Source organism: Bos mutus, chromosome 5 (genome assembly GCF_027580195.1).
Source record: "Bos mutus isolate GX-2022 chromosome 5, NWIPB_WYAK_1.1, whole genome shotgun sequence".
NCBI lineage: Eukaryota > Metazoa > Chordata > Mammalia > Artiodactyla > Bovidae > Bos > Bos mutus.
Genome location: NC_091621.1, coordinates 2,692 through 17,339, shown reverse-complemented (window position 1 = coordinate 17,339; position 14,648 = coordinate 2,692). Strand labels below are relative to the sequence as shown.

Genomic DNA, 14,648 nt, shown 5'->3' with positions numbered 1-14,648 from the left:
CTGGTGAGTGTGGGGTTGGAGGGTGAGAAGATGGAATGGGGGGGGAGGGGGGAGTGATTTGCCAAGGGACTCACGCTGTGTTGGTGGCAGGTCTTCCTTCAAGGAGCCTGAGACAGGGTGGACTGTGTCAAGAAGGATGTGGAATGTCAGGACTGGGCTTCTTTCTCTAGGGTGTCAGCTGGAGGTGGAAATAGTCCCAGGGTGGGGCCTGGTGGGCAGGGTGTTTGTTTGACTTGAACCACTCAGAAGTGAGGGTTTTGCTTTCACTTTTGCTTCCCAGAGTATATCTAGGCACAGAGGGTGTGTGTGGTCATTGCAGAGATGCACAGCTGGCGGCTGCCTCTGCACAGCTGAGAACGTCTGGATCTTGTTCACACTCAGCCAGAGGAAAACCCCTGGGTAAGCAGAGGGGAGGGACCCTGCCCATCTCCCCATCCTCAGGATGAATGTCTGAGAAAGGATGATGTCACTAGTTGACAGAAGAAGGGAACTGGAAGCGCAGAGAGGTGAGGTCATGGCCGAGGCAGCAGGTTAAGCAGGGGCAGAGCCTGGATGTGGAGGCAGGTGTGTCTGAGGGCTTCCTCCCAGCCGAGGGCCCCTAAACAGAGCAGAGGGAGGGCCACAGCTGCTCAGGTGGGCTCAGCTCAGGATGTGGACTCCTGAGACATGAGCGGCAACCCCAGAAGGAAGGTGGGTGTTGGGTGTGCTTAGTACTTTGGGAAATTGGAGGAAGCAGAGAGGGTAGAGGAGGACAGGGGAGTCAGAGCCTCCCCTCCTATGGCCTGGCCACCTTAAAGCTGTCCCCAGGCTGCTAGGCTGGGGCTGATGGGGAAAGGGGATTTTTTTCAGATACAAGGAATCAAGGTTTGTTGAAAAACCCTGCCTCTGAGTGCCAGGCTCAGTGCCAGGCCCTGGGGACACTGAGGCCCTGGAGACGGACAGGAAACCAAGTGGGGAGTCGAAGGGCGTTGGCTTCCTGTGTTTGCCAGGCCCTCTGCTCAGGATGTGGGTGATGGGAGGTCCTGTGTGGGGAAGGTGGCCCTGCTGGAAGAAGTGAGAAGGGCTCACTGCACAAGGTCCACATACATCCCGGTGTTGCAATGTTAAGATAAAAAGCCAAACTCTACAGACATCAGTATAACAGGAGGGGCATGAGCTTAGATCTATGTTTTTTACTGGCAGAGACAACCCTAGAAACGTTGGGGTATTAAAACCACATTCCCACCCAGCCTGTACCCATGTCCAAAGGCCTGGTCTTGGCCTCCTCTCTGCCCACAGAGAACTGTGTGACCCTGGGCAAGCTACCTCCTGTGGAATTGTTTGTTCTATTCTCTTACTAAGTTTTTAAAAGCTGATTTCCATTTTCTCTGTGGGTGCAGATGTTTTTTTCTGACCTGGTTTATGGGATCCTTGGCAATTTTCATTTCCAAGAGTTCAGTAGGTCAGAATTTCCATTATATCTTGTGGAATGTGTGCATTTAGAAAGGCTTTCTCAAATCAATGTTATTTTTAATGCTTCTTTCAGTCCCTTCAGTTTTTTCTCTCTGGTGTACGTTGGATCCTTTTGAAAGATTGATTGATTAGGATCTTTAGTTTCTTCTCCATTCTCTTCCTCTTCTCTCCCTCTTCTCCCCTCCCTCCCTTTCTAATTTTAACAGGGGAACTGGGGTTGTGCTGTGTCATTGAGAGCTGCTTGTTTCATGTCCCCATAAGGGGTCCCACCCTCATATTTTGAACCAGGCTGTGCCCAGGAGGGCAGAGGGTGCCCAGAGGCCCTGGACAGGAGGAGCAGCAGAGAAGAGACAGGGCCCCTGATGATGTGGGAGGGTTCTCAGACCTGGAGAAACTGAGCAAAAAGGACCATGACCAGGAAAGTGCCACCTTCAAGAGGAGCTGGAGAGCAACTGGGGGAAGGTGGCAGAGGGAGGCTTGGAGCTGGGCCTCCAGGGACAAGTAACCCGTCACACGGTGAGGCCAGTGGGGAAGCACATGTCGTGGGAGGGGCAGCCTGTGCCAAGTGAGGTGTCAGTCTCGTGCAGCAGGCCCTGTGGAGACAGAGAGTGTGAGGAAGACAGGAGCTGGGGCAGTCGGGAGGGTCCGGGTGCTCGGCCAGGGACTTTCTTAACGCCCCTTTCCCTTCCCAGGGAGGGTGACTGCAGGCACAGGAGGGAGATGGTTGGGGAGAATCTGTCTGCCCACGAGGAGGGGAGGGATGCATGACTGGCCATGCAGCTGGGCAGGGCCAGGCTTCTCCAGGGTCCTCCCCTCTCCCACCAACAGCCTTTCCAGAAAGGGACCAATCAGAGGCTAACAGAGGAGGAAGCCTGGATAGGAATCCAGCAGAGGAAGCACTATCAGCATCCACATGCATCTGAGGCCCCAGACAAGGGTCAGGACCAGGCCAAGAATGGGAGGGAAGGATGGAAGGATGAGGTTGATGGTTCAGATGTTTTACAAAGTTTTGGCATCACCCAGGATCCAGCCCTTTCTGCCCAAGCCCTCCTCTTCTCTCTGCCTTGGCTCTTGGTCCTCATGTTTCATGATGTCATTTGGCTGCCCTGGCTCCTGGGTCATGCAGCTTCCAGGCAGAGAGGGTGGAGCGGGACCAGCCAGCTCTCTTCTCCCACCTGCTTCAAGGTAGACCTGCCTGTGCGAATTCTCTCCCATCACACAATCAGTGCCTCCAGCCTCCACCACCAGGCACACTCCCTAGTGAACAAGTTACTCTTCCTGAGGGACAACCCCAGGCATCACAGAGAGAAGGTGATAGAAAGATTCTAGGATGGGAGCTCAGGTGAGGGGATTTGGGGGAGGCTCTAAGGAAATGGAGGCTTCCCGGATAGATCAGTTGGTAAAGAATCTGCCTGCAATGCAGGAGATCCCAATTTGATTCCTGGGTCGGAAAGATCCCCTGGAGAAGGGAAAGGCTACCCACTGCAGTACTCTGGCCTAGAGAATGCCATGGATTCTACAGTCCATGGGGTTGCAAAGAGTTGGACATGACTGAGAGACTTTCACTCACTCACTAAGGAAATGGGTCCACTCTAGATTAGGTGACACAGAAAATGAGGGGCACTTCTATCAGTGGGGGTCTCGGTAACTCATCTATGGAGAGGGGAGACCAGAGTGAGCATAAAGGTGTGACTGGTAAAGAAGGAGCAGTCATGCTTTTCAGCCAAGGGAGGGGGTGTGGTGTTGATGGGGGCACAGTGATGGGTGTTTGCTGTCTCCTTTGCTCCTGCTCTCAGGGTGACCCTGTGTGAGGCTGGAATTCTGTGAGAGCCTTTACATCCAACGGGAGAAGAGCATCACCCTGTTGTGATACCAGGCCAGCCTTAGGGATGTCAGGGGTATTCTTTCCTTCTCAGTCCTTTATAATGGTCACATAAATAGACAGAAGGGAATATATCCATTGATTTTAAGACTCCTCTTATTATTAAATTCAATTAACAGTGAAATATTTCCCACTACACTTACTCCTCTTTGCAGCATAGCTACCTTTTGTAAGCTTTATGTCTCCCTTCTTAGCCACACTTGATATAAACTCTTCTCATTGAATTGTTATGAACTCATGGCCTTTCTCAGACTCAACTTGGCCCAATGAAACATGATCATAGTATTCACTTTCCATCGTCAGCACCATTATTATATGTGAGTTACATTAAAGTTGCTCAGTCGGGTCCGACTCTTTGTGATCCCATGGCCTGTCAGAGGAGCCTGGCTCCTCTGTCCATGGAATTCTCTAGACCGGAATACTGGAGTGGGTAGCCATTCCTTCTCCAGGGGATCTTCCCAGGGCTCGAACCCAGGTCTCTCACATTGCAAGCAGATTCTTTACCATCTGAGCCACCAGGGAAGCTCATTTTATGTGGGTGTCCCTTCTAAATGCTGCTCTGAACGTTTCCAAGAGAATCTTTGCCTTTGGGGGTGTATAGATGCCAACCTGTGGATATAGATGCCGACCTGTGGAACTGACCTCCCCTTCAAGGACTCTTGCTTCCTTTGAGTGGACAGAAGCCCATGGGTGCACATGTTTGTGGGCAAGGTGCTGCCAGATGATGGCTCTGTTTAAGGCCACAGGTCACTGTGATTGTCCTGGTTTATGTGTATTTTCATCCCTCCTTTTCCTAGAGAGCTTGGCTTCATCATCACAAACATGTCTCCTACACTGACAGTTGTCACATCGGGTGTCAGCTTACTTCTTATTGTCTCTTAATCCAATTGCTTCCACCACTTTTATGTGGTGGTGCCAGAAATCAACCCATTCTTATGGGTTACTAACTACTATGAAGTGACTTCTGCTTTTATAAAATTAAAAAAATCCAAAATACTAAATGCATATGTTTAAAACAAATCAGTTTATACAGAGGGTTCTGCACACCTCGTAGTAAAAAGCACTTTCAGTTGTTTGCTTTTTCTTTAGGTAATTAAGCAACATCCTTAGATAACATCCTTACTTACAGGGTCATTGAGAGAAGTAAAAATAAGTAAATGCTTGAGAAGCACTTAGAATGCTGCCTGGTGCAGAGTGGGAAGTCAAACCACAATAGCTAATAAACATTAAGTATCATATTTTTCTTTTCCTAATTTAAAAAGTTTGATACTATTAACTTACTTCTTACCAGGGAAGATAATGATTTCAGTTATTCTTATACTTTTTCTTATATCCGTCCCTATCTTCTCCTAATATCATTATATCACTAATCTTACATCTTCTATTAGAAAACTTTGTGGTTATATGCACTTTATTTGTGCCATTGTTTCTTAGGCCTGCTCAGGTTCAACTGGTGTTTCTTGATTCCCCACTTTGTAAAATGAGACTTTCTCTTTCTCCCTTCAGTGCTTCAGTTCCCAACTTCTAGAAGTGTGATTTAATGTTTATATTGATTGACAGCAAATAAATTAAGTTCTCATATTTAAATGCCTTGTTCTAAAAGTTAAAAGTCAAAGAAGAGAATTTACATTTTTGTGATGTTTTAAATGTTTTCTCTTGAGTAACTTGTATTAACACTATCTATTTGCACATACATTTTGGCACAGCTTCAGTTTTTCCTGATGTTTGGAATTGCCTTTGTTTTCACCCCTTGCACTGTCTGTCTTCAAATTTCCTCCATTTCTTTGCACCTGTGCCTCATATGATACCGAGTCCCCTGTCCCCACAGACTCTGGACTTTTTACCCCATTCTGAACTGGTTTCTCTCTAGATCTGCTGTGTGCCCAGCTGTGATCCTTGGATTCCCTTCTCTCTGGGTTGATGTTCCTGATTCCTGGATCACATTCAGGAATCTTTCTTTCTCTTGGTTATCCTTTGCATCATCATCACACACACACATCTTTTCTTTCCCTCTGCACCTCACTCTCAAGTAACTTGCTCAGGAACGACTGTGAATAGCAACGTTTCTATTCTCCATTTAGCTCCATTTCTTCTGTCATTTAAAAAAAATTCTGGAAGCTTTTTTTGACCTTCTTTTCCAATCTTTCTTTAGACTTATTTGGTAAACACTTATTAATTCCCAAGATTTTTTTTGTCTGTTTCAATTTTTCCCACTTCTCAGTGCATCTCATTTTATGAATAAAAATCCTTTCTAATTGACTTAATGACCTGGGTTCAAGTTTTAAAAATTATTTTCTTCCTTCAGAATTGTCCATCCATCTCTCCTGTTGTCATTTCTCATCTGTTTGTCTAAGTCATCTTTTCCACATTGTGATCGTTTCCATGTATCTAATCCTGGATGACCCATTCATATTTAAGAGGGAGTAGAGTTGACTGGTAAGCTGCCCTGTAGAGTGCTTGCCTGAGGACCCCTAAATTCCAGAATACAGAAATATTTTTTCTGGAGTCTCTGAATTAAGATTTTCCTCCGTCTGGTGTGGAGTTGGGTGAATATGTGATGGGATGTGGGATGCTGGGACTATCCCCTGCTTTCTCCTTCTGTGTCACTCTCATTTTGCTCTAAGCAAGCATTCCTCTAGCCTGTACACCTTCTCTCCATTTCTTTCCTCCACTCCTCTTTATTCAGCAGTCACTTCTTCATCCACTCAGTCTTCAAACTATTGCTGAAGACTCTGGGCTCCTGTTGCCCACATTCCTGGCTTTATATTAGCAGCAGAGCACCGAGAGGCAAGGTATGGGCTCTTGAGCCCAGTAAGTGGGTTGAAACCTAGTCTGTCATGGACAAGATTTCTGACCTTGGGCAAATAACATACCATCTATGAAAAAAGGAGAGGAGTTGGTGTACATATCTCAAGGGTTACTGGAATGATCCAAATTATATTCGGTAAAGTCTTAGATCAACTATCAGTACAGAACAAAGACCACAAACACAGAGACGCCTCCTATCAGTAGCCATTATTACAACTGTAAGCATGTTTCCTATCATTTCAGTCAGGTCTCAGGAGCAGGAGCTGATAAATGCAGTTTTGTCTTCTTACAATACTGCTGAATGTAATCAACATTTGTTTTCTTCCATCATCTACCAAGACAATTTAATCCCAAACAGAATTAAAAATATGTCTCTCAATAAAGATCTGTTTTGAAGTAGAGACTTCTGAGAATTGGCAAGATTAAAAGAATTGACACCCTCATATATGAATATAACTGTAATAAATTGGTGCAATTTTTTGGCACAACAGAGCGACTCTAGGTATGAAAATATTTAAAATGTTTAGAGCCCTGACCAAATCATTCTACTTCCAGAAACAGCTTAAGGACAGGGTCTCAAGTACAAGCAAAGTTTCATACAAGAAGAGTGTTCTTTACACTATTATTTAGACAAACAATTAGAAACTCCCCAAAGTGCAACAGTCAGGGGAGGACCACAGAGAGGATTGGGCACCATCCAGGTCCTCAGCTGCCCAGGGCAGGGCTGCAGGGAGGGGGCTTGTGGGAGAAAGGCTCCTGCAGAAGGAAGGAGGATGTGGGCTGTGGGAGCTGCAGCACCAGAAACTTTATCAAGGCAGAGATTCAGGCACAGGGAGCAAGACATCATTTTGGAATAAAAAGAGTCATTTACCAATTAACATATATCCCCAGGTAAGTATTTTTGTATATTGTTGAGAGTACAGCATAGTTATCATTAACCTGCTATTTGAATCAGAAAGACTTGGGTTCAAGTCCAGACTCTGGCACCAGCATGAAGTCTTGGGCTGACCCATGTTTAGGTGAGTTTCAGGAGCCTGCACATCATAGACACTGAATCAATAGTAGTTATTACCAATTAGTGACACAGGTGTCCCAACCTCACATAATTCCCAGAGTATTCCTTTCTATGCTCCTTTCTATGTGCTCTTCATCTCTGGTTTTACTGCTCCTATAACTTCACAGATGGCTGTCTCCTGTCTGATTACCTTCTCCCTGTGCCCCAACAGGAGAGCAGGACTCTGACTCAGCTTGGAAGGAGCTGTAGGAGGTGAGTGACTTTTCTTAACTAACAGCCAGCAGAGCCCAGGGGACAGGGAAACGCAGAGGGTTAAGTCCCTGGTGGCACTGGTGGCCATCCCAGGGGAACCCACCAGAGGCCTCCCCCTCGCTGCTCCCTGCAGCCAATGCTCACTCGTGATCTAGCCCACAGTCTGTTTTCTCTTCCCCAAGGGTGAAGCCACACCTCCTTCAGCCTGACTTGGACGAGTGAGCTGAAGGGACATCTCCAAGACCCTGCTGCTGCCATCATGAGCTCGATAGACCTCTTTTACTGCTCAGGTAGTCAGCTGTCTCTTGTCTGGCTGGTTTCCACTTGTGATCCAGAATTGAGGGTGGTGCCTCCAGGCTGAGACAACCCACAAAGGAATCAAAAACCAAGAAGGGGTGGCTAAGCATTCCAGAGTCCTCCAGAGAGGCCAGGGGAGCCCCCTGCATTCAGGGTTCTATCCGTACAGCCTCAATCCCAGCCCTCTCCTCAGGGCACCAGAGCATGCTGTCTACTTCCTCCTCCACGGGACTCAGAAGTGAGACCAAGACAGCCCGCAGTGAGGGGGACAGCTGATGGGGATCCCCAAGGTCAGGCAGGAGAGGGAGGGGAGGTCCCCCAACATCCCTGGAGCTTCTCCTGCCCTCTCCCTTGCTCCAAGCCTCCTTGTGCTCCCAGACCCTGGGGTGTCACCACAGAGGCTGTTTCCTCCAGTTCTCGCCCTGCCACCCCCTCCACCTCAGCCACTCCACAAGGGTTAGGGGACCCTGAATTGAACTCAGGTCAGGACTGTGCCTCCTCAGTCCTCAGGGAGGGGTGGTCAGAGCTTTAACATATGAACTGGGGCAGAGGGGACATATATGTTCCACCCATAATACCAGGGACCTTTGGTCAGGAAGATGGACCTTAAACATTTTCAGTTCAGTTCAGTTCAGGCGCTTAGTCATGTCCAACTCTTTGCAACCCATTGACTGTAGCATGTCAGGCCTCACTGTCCATCACCAACTCACAGAGTTTACTCAAACTCATGTCCATTGAGTTAGTGATGCCATCCAACCATCTCATCCTCTGTTTTCCCCTTCTCTTCCCACCTTCAATCTTTCCCACCATTAAGGTCTTTTCAAATGAATCAGTTCTTTGCATCAGGTAGCCAAAGTATTGGAGTTTCAGCCTCAGCATCAGACCTTCCAGTGAATATTCAGGACTGATTTCCTTTAGGATGGACTGGTTGGATCTCCTTGCTGTCCAAGGGACTCTCAAGAGTCTTCTCCAATACTATAGTTCAAAAGCATCAATTCTTTGGCACTCAGCTTTCTTTATAGTCCAACTCTCACATCCATACATGACTACTGGAAAACCATGGCTTTGACTAGACAGACCTTTGTTGGCAAAATAATATCTCTGCTTTTGAATACGCTGTCTAGGTTGGTCATAACGTTTTCTTCCAAGGAGCAAGCTACTCAATGCCATTTATATTCCACCACACTTTCTTCTAATTTTATTCTTTTCTTTTTCCATCTAGAGAGTGAAACTGTTTTTCAAGTTGTTGTTGAACGTTCCCAGGTCACAGAAAAGAAACTGACGGTCTTACTCCGAAACTGGAAGATGTTTGTGGTTAAGGCCAATATACCCAGGTAACATGCATGGGTTTACCAAGAATGTGACTCAGATCCCTCTGCCCCAGGCTAGGTTCCTCCTGGCAGGGACACCTCCTCCAGGCAGCATCCTGTAGTTGGAGTCAAGGATGTTCCTTCTCAAGATCCCAATAGCAGTGTTTCCTTTATGGCATTTGGTGGCAGTGAATGGCCTTGTGTGGTGAAGAGATGAAACCTGCTACAGGGGCAGGTTATGTGACCTTGGTCATGTGACTGAACTACTCTCTGCCTTAGTTTCTTCATCTGTTCAGTTTTATTGTGCAGACACTGAGATCATGCATGCAAAGTGCTTTGCATGATGGCTGACACAAAGTAGGTGCTCAATTAATACTAACTTTGAAAAAAACTTCTTGGGAAGAGATAGGGGCCAAAGATCTTTTTCCTAGAGAGGAGGACAAAGCAGGGCTCACTTTTGAACAAGTCAGTAAATTCTTCCAACATCCTTTTGTGTTGCTGGGGATTCTGACTAGAGTCCTTTCCTTCCCCATCTTAGGAACTGTACCAACCCTGCAAGATCCAGCTGGTCCATATGGCAGAGAGGCTAGAGAGGAACTGGGTGAGCTGGTGGGGTCCAGGCTCTAGTCCTGCCCAACTCTGGGGCTCTGGGCTTATGTCTTGGAGCCCCAGATCTGTCCTGTGTCCAGTGGGAATAACAATTCAATCTGATAGACTATGGTGATGGCCTCAGAGTGAACTGCAGGTCAGAAGTGGGGAAGCAAATGCAATCATCTCATCCAAGGGCCCAGGAAGGCCTGGACCAGGGTGAGACCCAGGGGTCAGGGTAGAGCAGAGGGTCCAGATTGGAGGATGAGTAGGCAGTGTTGGGCAACAGGACCAGGACTAGAGTGAGGAGAGTGGGCCCCGAGGACACAGAACTGAAGGGGCTGTGACCCTAGCAGAGGTTCCAGGAGTGGGAGGGGGACATTTCTTTCTTCCTGATGGGATCCCCTCATGCTGGGCTAGAGGGCCCTGGGTGATCATGTCCTCCACACCCTGCCTGGGACCTGGGTTCTCTCTCCATCTGGGACCCTCTTCTAGTCTATGTGGAGCAGCCCTGACAGTGGGAAAGCAGTGTGGCTCAGTGAGCCCTCCAGGGTCACAGTGAGTGGCTGCAATTGCGTGTCATTTGAGGGATTCTGAGGAGCCTCATGCATCCCCACTGAGGAGAAACAGTTCCACCACCAGCTGTGCAAATGCCAGTCTCTTCAGGATTAACAATTCAGATGCGTGATTCCTCAAGTCTCTTGAGTCTTGGAGAGGGTCTATAAAGTTGCACATGGCCTTGGGGTGCAGGCACGTTTACCAGCTGACATGTAACATCCGAGAGGCCAAGGATGCTGGGTGATGGGTCAGGAGTCCGTGAGGTGAGCTGGAGAGTCCAAGGGAACCAGGACTCACAGCACATCTCCTGCTTCCCTGTCAGTTGGGAAGTGGATGGACCCAGTGACTATTCAATGGAAAGATCAAGGGCACAAGCCTTGGAAGAGAGCAGATGCCAGGCAAAATTATCTTTAAGGTGCCTTCTACCTCTGACTTTTGGTGGGTTTTTTTTTTTTTTTTTTCAAGAGTTAGCCAACCTGCAAGATCTGAGCACACAGTCCCCAGGACTGTGCTTACATATAACACCAGTAGCACATTTGGAGGTTCCCATAATCACCCTCAGGTTTGAGAATTCCCTAAAAGGATTCTCAGAGCTCACTGAAGATGTTGTCATCCCGGTTATGGTTTATTACAAGAAAGGATGCAGTTTCAGCCACAGGGGAAGTCTGGTGGGTTCCACACACAAAGCTTCCGTGTCCCAGGATGCTTTCCAGCCTTGGATTCAGTGTGTGGCAGGACACACAGGGCTCTGTCTGCCAGGGAATCTCACCCACTAAAAACAAATTATCCTAACTTGTGGTCTCCAGCTCCTCCCGGCGGTCAGACTAATGCCCTGGAGTCCAGCTCCTCCAGAGGTCAGAACTGATACCATGTGACCCAGAGGCCCCTGCCACGAATGTCACCTTTTCTGTTTGTCCAGTGGCCAAAGGCCCGAGGAGATGAGGACACTCCTATCAGCCAGAATATTCTAGGGGCTTAGAGCCCACTTCCCAGGATCAAGGGCTAAGAGCAGATTGGCTCCTCACTGCACACTAAGGTCCATGAGTGAAGGGTTTTCTGCTCCAATAAAACTTTTGTTTCTCAGAATAGTTCCCACCTTCCAGCCTATTTTTTGACAGCCAAACAAATGCTGTCTTAATTATATCCTAATATGACTTTTGCTTATGTTTTCCACCATTGAATAAGTCTATAGAGCATCTACAATACCCAAATATGTGCTTGATGTAAAAAGAAACACTTATAAACACTTAATTAAACAATTTCTGTAATTTATGCAGAATAGATCCTCTCCAGCCTATTTTACAGACAAACAAATTGTCTTAATTCCTTGACCTTCATTATTACAGGGAGGAGGCAAAGGCACTATATGAGTATCTGAACAGGCTGAAAACAAAATTGAGTGCAAAGGACCCAAACACAGTCCAACAAGACCAGCTGGACAGAAAGAGGCTTTTGGAGGAGATTGCTGTGATGAAACAGGACCTGAAGAAAACACAGAAAAGATCCATGCTTTTGCAGACAATGTTGACAAGGTACAAAAGGACTGCATGATTTCCAATGTGGTGGCCCACTCCACTGGTGCTGTGTCTGGCGTCCTCAGCATCGTTGGCCTGGCTCTGGCACCTCTGACAATGGGGGCCACTCTGCCTCTCTTGGCCACTGGGTTAGGGCTGGGCATAGCGGCTGCTGTGACCAATGTGTCCACCAGGATCGTGGAACATGTAAACACGTCATCAGCAGAAACCAAAACCACTCAACTGCTGTCCTGTTACAGGAAGAGATGGAAGGTAATCAGGATTTACTCAATGAAAGGAAAGTTCATATTAATCTTGCAAAGAAATTATTCATCAATTCCCTAAAAATCATTGGGAATATTTCCAATTCATCAAGGTGATCAAAGGCAGCCCTGCCTTAACAGCCCAAGTCAAGTTCTTCATGACCAATGGGAAAACCTTCATTCCATGTCAGCGGTCAGGTGCCGAAAACTTTTGGCGGCGCATGGCTTTTACAATGGCCAAAGGAGCCCGTATCACTGGCATAGTCATGTCAAGTATTGGCCTTGTGATAGATGTGGGCTTCCTGGTCAAAGAGTCAATACATTTACATGATGGAGCAAAGGCAGAGTCAGCTGAAAAGCTGAGGCAGCAGGCCCAGGAGTTGGAAAGCACATTGGAGTTTGTCACTGAGATCCATGAGAATCTGGCAGGAGGGCTCAGTTCCCCAACCCCAGAGTAGTGCAGGGACCTGGGACATTTGCTGGGTGTCTCAGAGGCAGCTTGTTAGAGGATTAAAGGAGGGAGACAGCATTGATGGTCCTGGGTGTTAGGAATTTGGCATTTCTGGAGCTTAGCACAGCAAGGGAGGGATGGATGCAGGTGGCAGATGAGGGCAAAGAAAGAGCCTGGAGCCTGGACTAAGGGAGAAGGGGGGCTAAAGAGTGAGGGGAGGGGAGAAACCACTTATTTTGGACTAAAGAACACTCTGAGGGTAGAATAAAGGCAAAGGCAGGTGGAACTAGCTGTGGAAGGCCAAGAATACAAAAGGGTTGAAAATGAGAGAAAGTCAGAGTAAGGAGTGTTGGGATCCAGGAGAAGTAGCCAGGGCTCCTCTATCACCCTCCTCATGGTGTGATGTCCCAGCGAGAAGAGTCTCCCCTGGTGGTGTTCTCTAGCCCTATGTCTCCAGCATCAACTCACCTTCGATTCCAGCAGGTTTTTATTAATTAGGCAGGGACTTCTTTTGTTTGTTTTTTTTATCGAAGTGCAGTTGACTTACAGTATTGTGTGGGTTTCTGGTGTACAGCCAAATGTATTGATTATACATGCGGTTTTGTGTGCTATACAGTAAATCCTTATTGTTCATCTATTTTATGTAGGGTGATGTGCATCTGTTAATCACACATTCCTATTTACCCTTCCTCCCCTTTCCTATTTTGTTTTCTTTGTCAAAAGTTTGTTTCTGTTTGTTTTCTTTTTTAGATTCCACACATAATTGAGATCACAGTATGTTTCTGTTTTCAATCCAAACAGCTGAAAACAACAAATAAGTTCATTTGTGCTACTTTTTAAATTATGCTGACTCATACACTAACTCTATATTTAGTTTTTTAAGGAAACTCCATGCTTTTCCATGGGCTTCCCAGGTGACTCAGTGGTAAAGAATCCTTCTGCCAATACAAGAGATGTGTGTTTGATTCCTGGGTTGGGAAGATCCCTGGAGAAGGAAATGGCAATCCACTCAAATATTTTTGCCTGGAAATAGTCCATGGAGAAAGGAGTCTGGCAGGCTACAGTCCATAAGGTCAAGAAGAGCCTGACACAACTGACGACTAACATTGGATCTCCTCACCTTGTGTTCTCTACACTTTATTTCAATAAATAGCACTGATTCACTGAGGCTTCCTTGTGTTGACTGATGGGCTCACCTGGGTCCAGATGCCTGAGCTCCTTCCCTGTGAGCCTGTCTCCCAGGGTCTCAGGGAGCACGTCCTCCATGGCTCCTCCTGCCTGCACGCTGGGCTCCCAGCCAGTCATTTCCCTCAGACCCTGGAGCCCCAGGCCCAATGGGACGCCCGGGGGGAGCCCGTGTCATCTGACTTGGGCTGAGCACGGGATGCTCCTCCTCCAGCCCCGGGGACCAGGATGGACACGGGCACCTGAGGGTGACTGACAGCAGAGGGCTTGTGTGCAGGTGTGAGGGGGCATCAGCCATAAACAGAGGGCCAGGGAGAGACAGCACATGCCTCTCCCAGGCTGCCTTCACATTTCACCAGGACTCCTGCAGGAGCTTCCAGAACCATGTTCTTGTGTTTACCTTGGGGCAGTGCCCCGCCTCACCTGTCTATTCCCCACGCGGGGCTAGAATGACTCTTAAGAATATTATCTTAGCCCTACCTGCTTCACCTCCTCCACGGCTGCCCATGACTCTGAGCACAGATGCTCAAAGCCTCCCTGCAGCCCAGCCTGATGTAGCCTGTTGTCCCCCAAGGGCAGAGATGGTCACCAGGCTCACTCCATCACCAGGGGCAGGACTGAGGGCTGTGGAAAGTGGGCAGGAAGGAAGGGAAAGTCCATCCAAGGCCATGTTCTGATCTGGTCACCCATCTGGGATTGCACCTGCCTGGACCTTCTGAGGAGCCTTCATGGGATGCCTCATGCTCCTCATCTCCAGGGAGGAAAGGGGAGCATCTGGGTGTTGCTCTTATCCCCATGGGCCTGCTCCACGGGGCACTGACTCTCTGTGTTTCCATGTGTGGAGCATGTGAGCACCTAACTGGCTCCCAAACCTGGAGCCCAGGGCAGGAAGCCAGAGACCTGGAACCTGGAAATGATTCCAGGATGTCTCCTAAGTCCCTCCCCACGTGCTGCAGAGCCTTCTCCACACTTTTGTCCAAACCTCCCTCGGAAGACTTTCCTCAGTGCCTCTGACTCCCTCTCAGCCCATGTTTTTCTGAGGCTTCAGTCGGCCCTTCCATTCCTTCCTGAAG

General features: G+C 48.0%; 1 long non-coding RNA gene across 5 annotated transcripts; it reads left to right on the top strand.

Annotated features, from left to right (window-relative positions):
* The first annotated feature begins 282 nt into the window (after window positions 1-282).
* Window positions 283-13,092, top strand: LOC102284528 (uncharacterized). 5 transcript variants are annotated; one of them, XR_011464152.1, is made up of 6 exons: window positions 319-399; window positions 2,281-2,637; window positions 7,369-7,409; window positions 7,592-7,699; window positions 8,929-9,040; window positions 11,509-13,092. It is a non-coding gene; the product is annotated as an uncharacterized lncRNA (long non-coding RNA). The 5 variants fall into 5 exon arrangements; XR_011464149.1 differs by lacking the exon at window positions 2,281-2,637 and having other exon boundaries at window positions 283-399; XR_011464150.1 differs by lacking the exon at window positions 2,281-2,637 and having other exon boundaries at window positions 283-399; window positions 7,325-7,409.
* The last annotated feature ends 1,556 nt before the right edge of the window (window positions 13,093-14,648 follow it).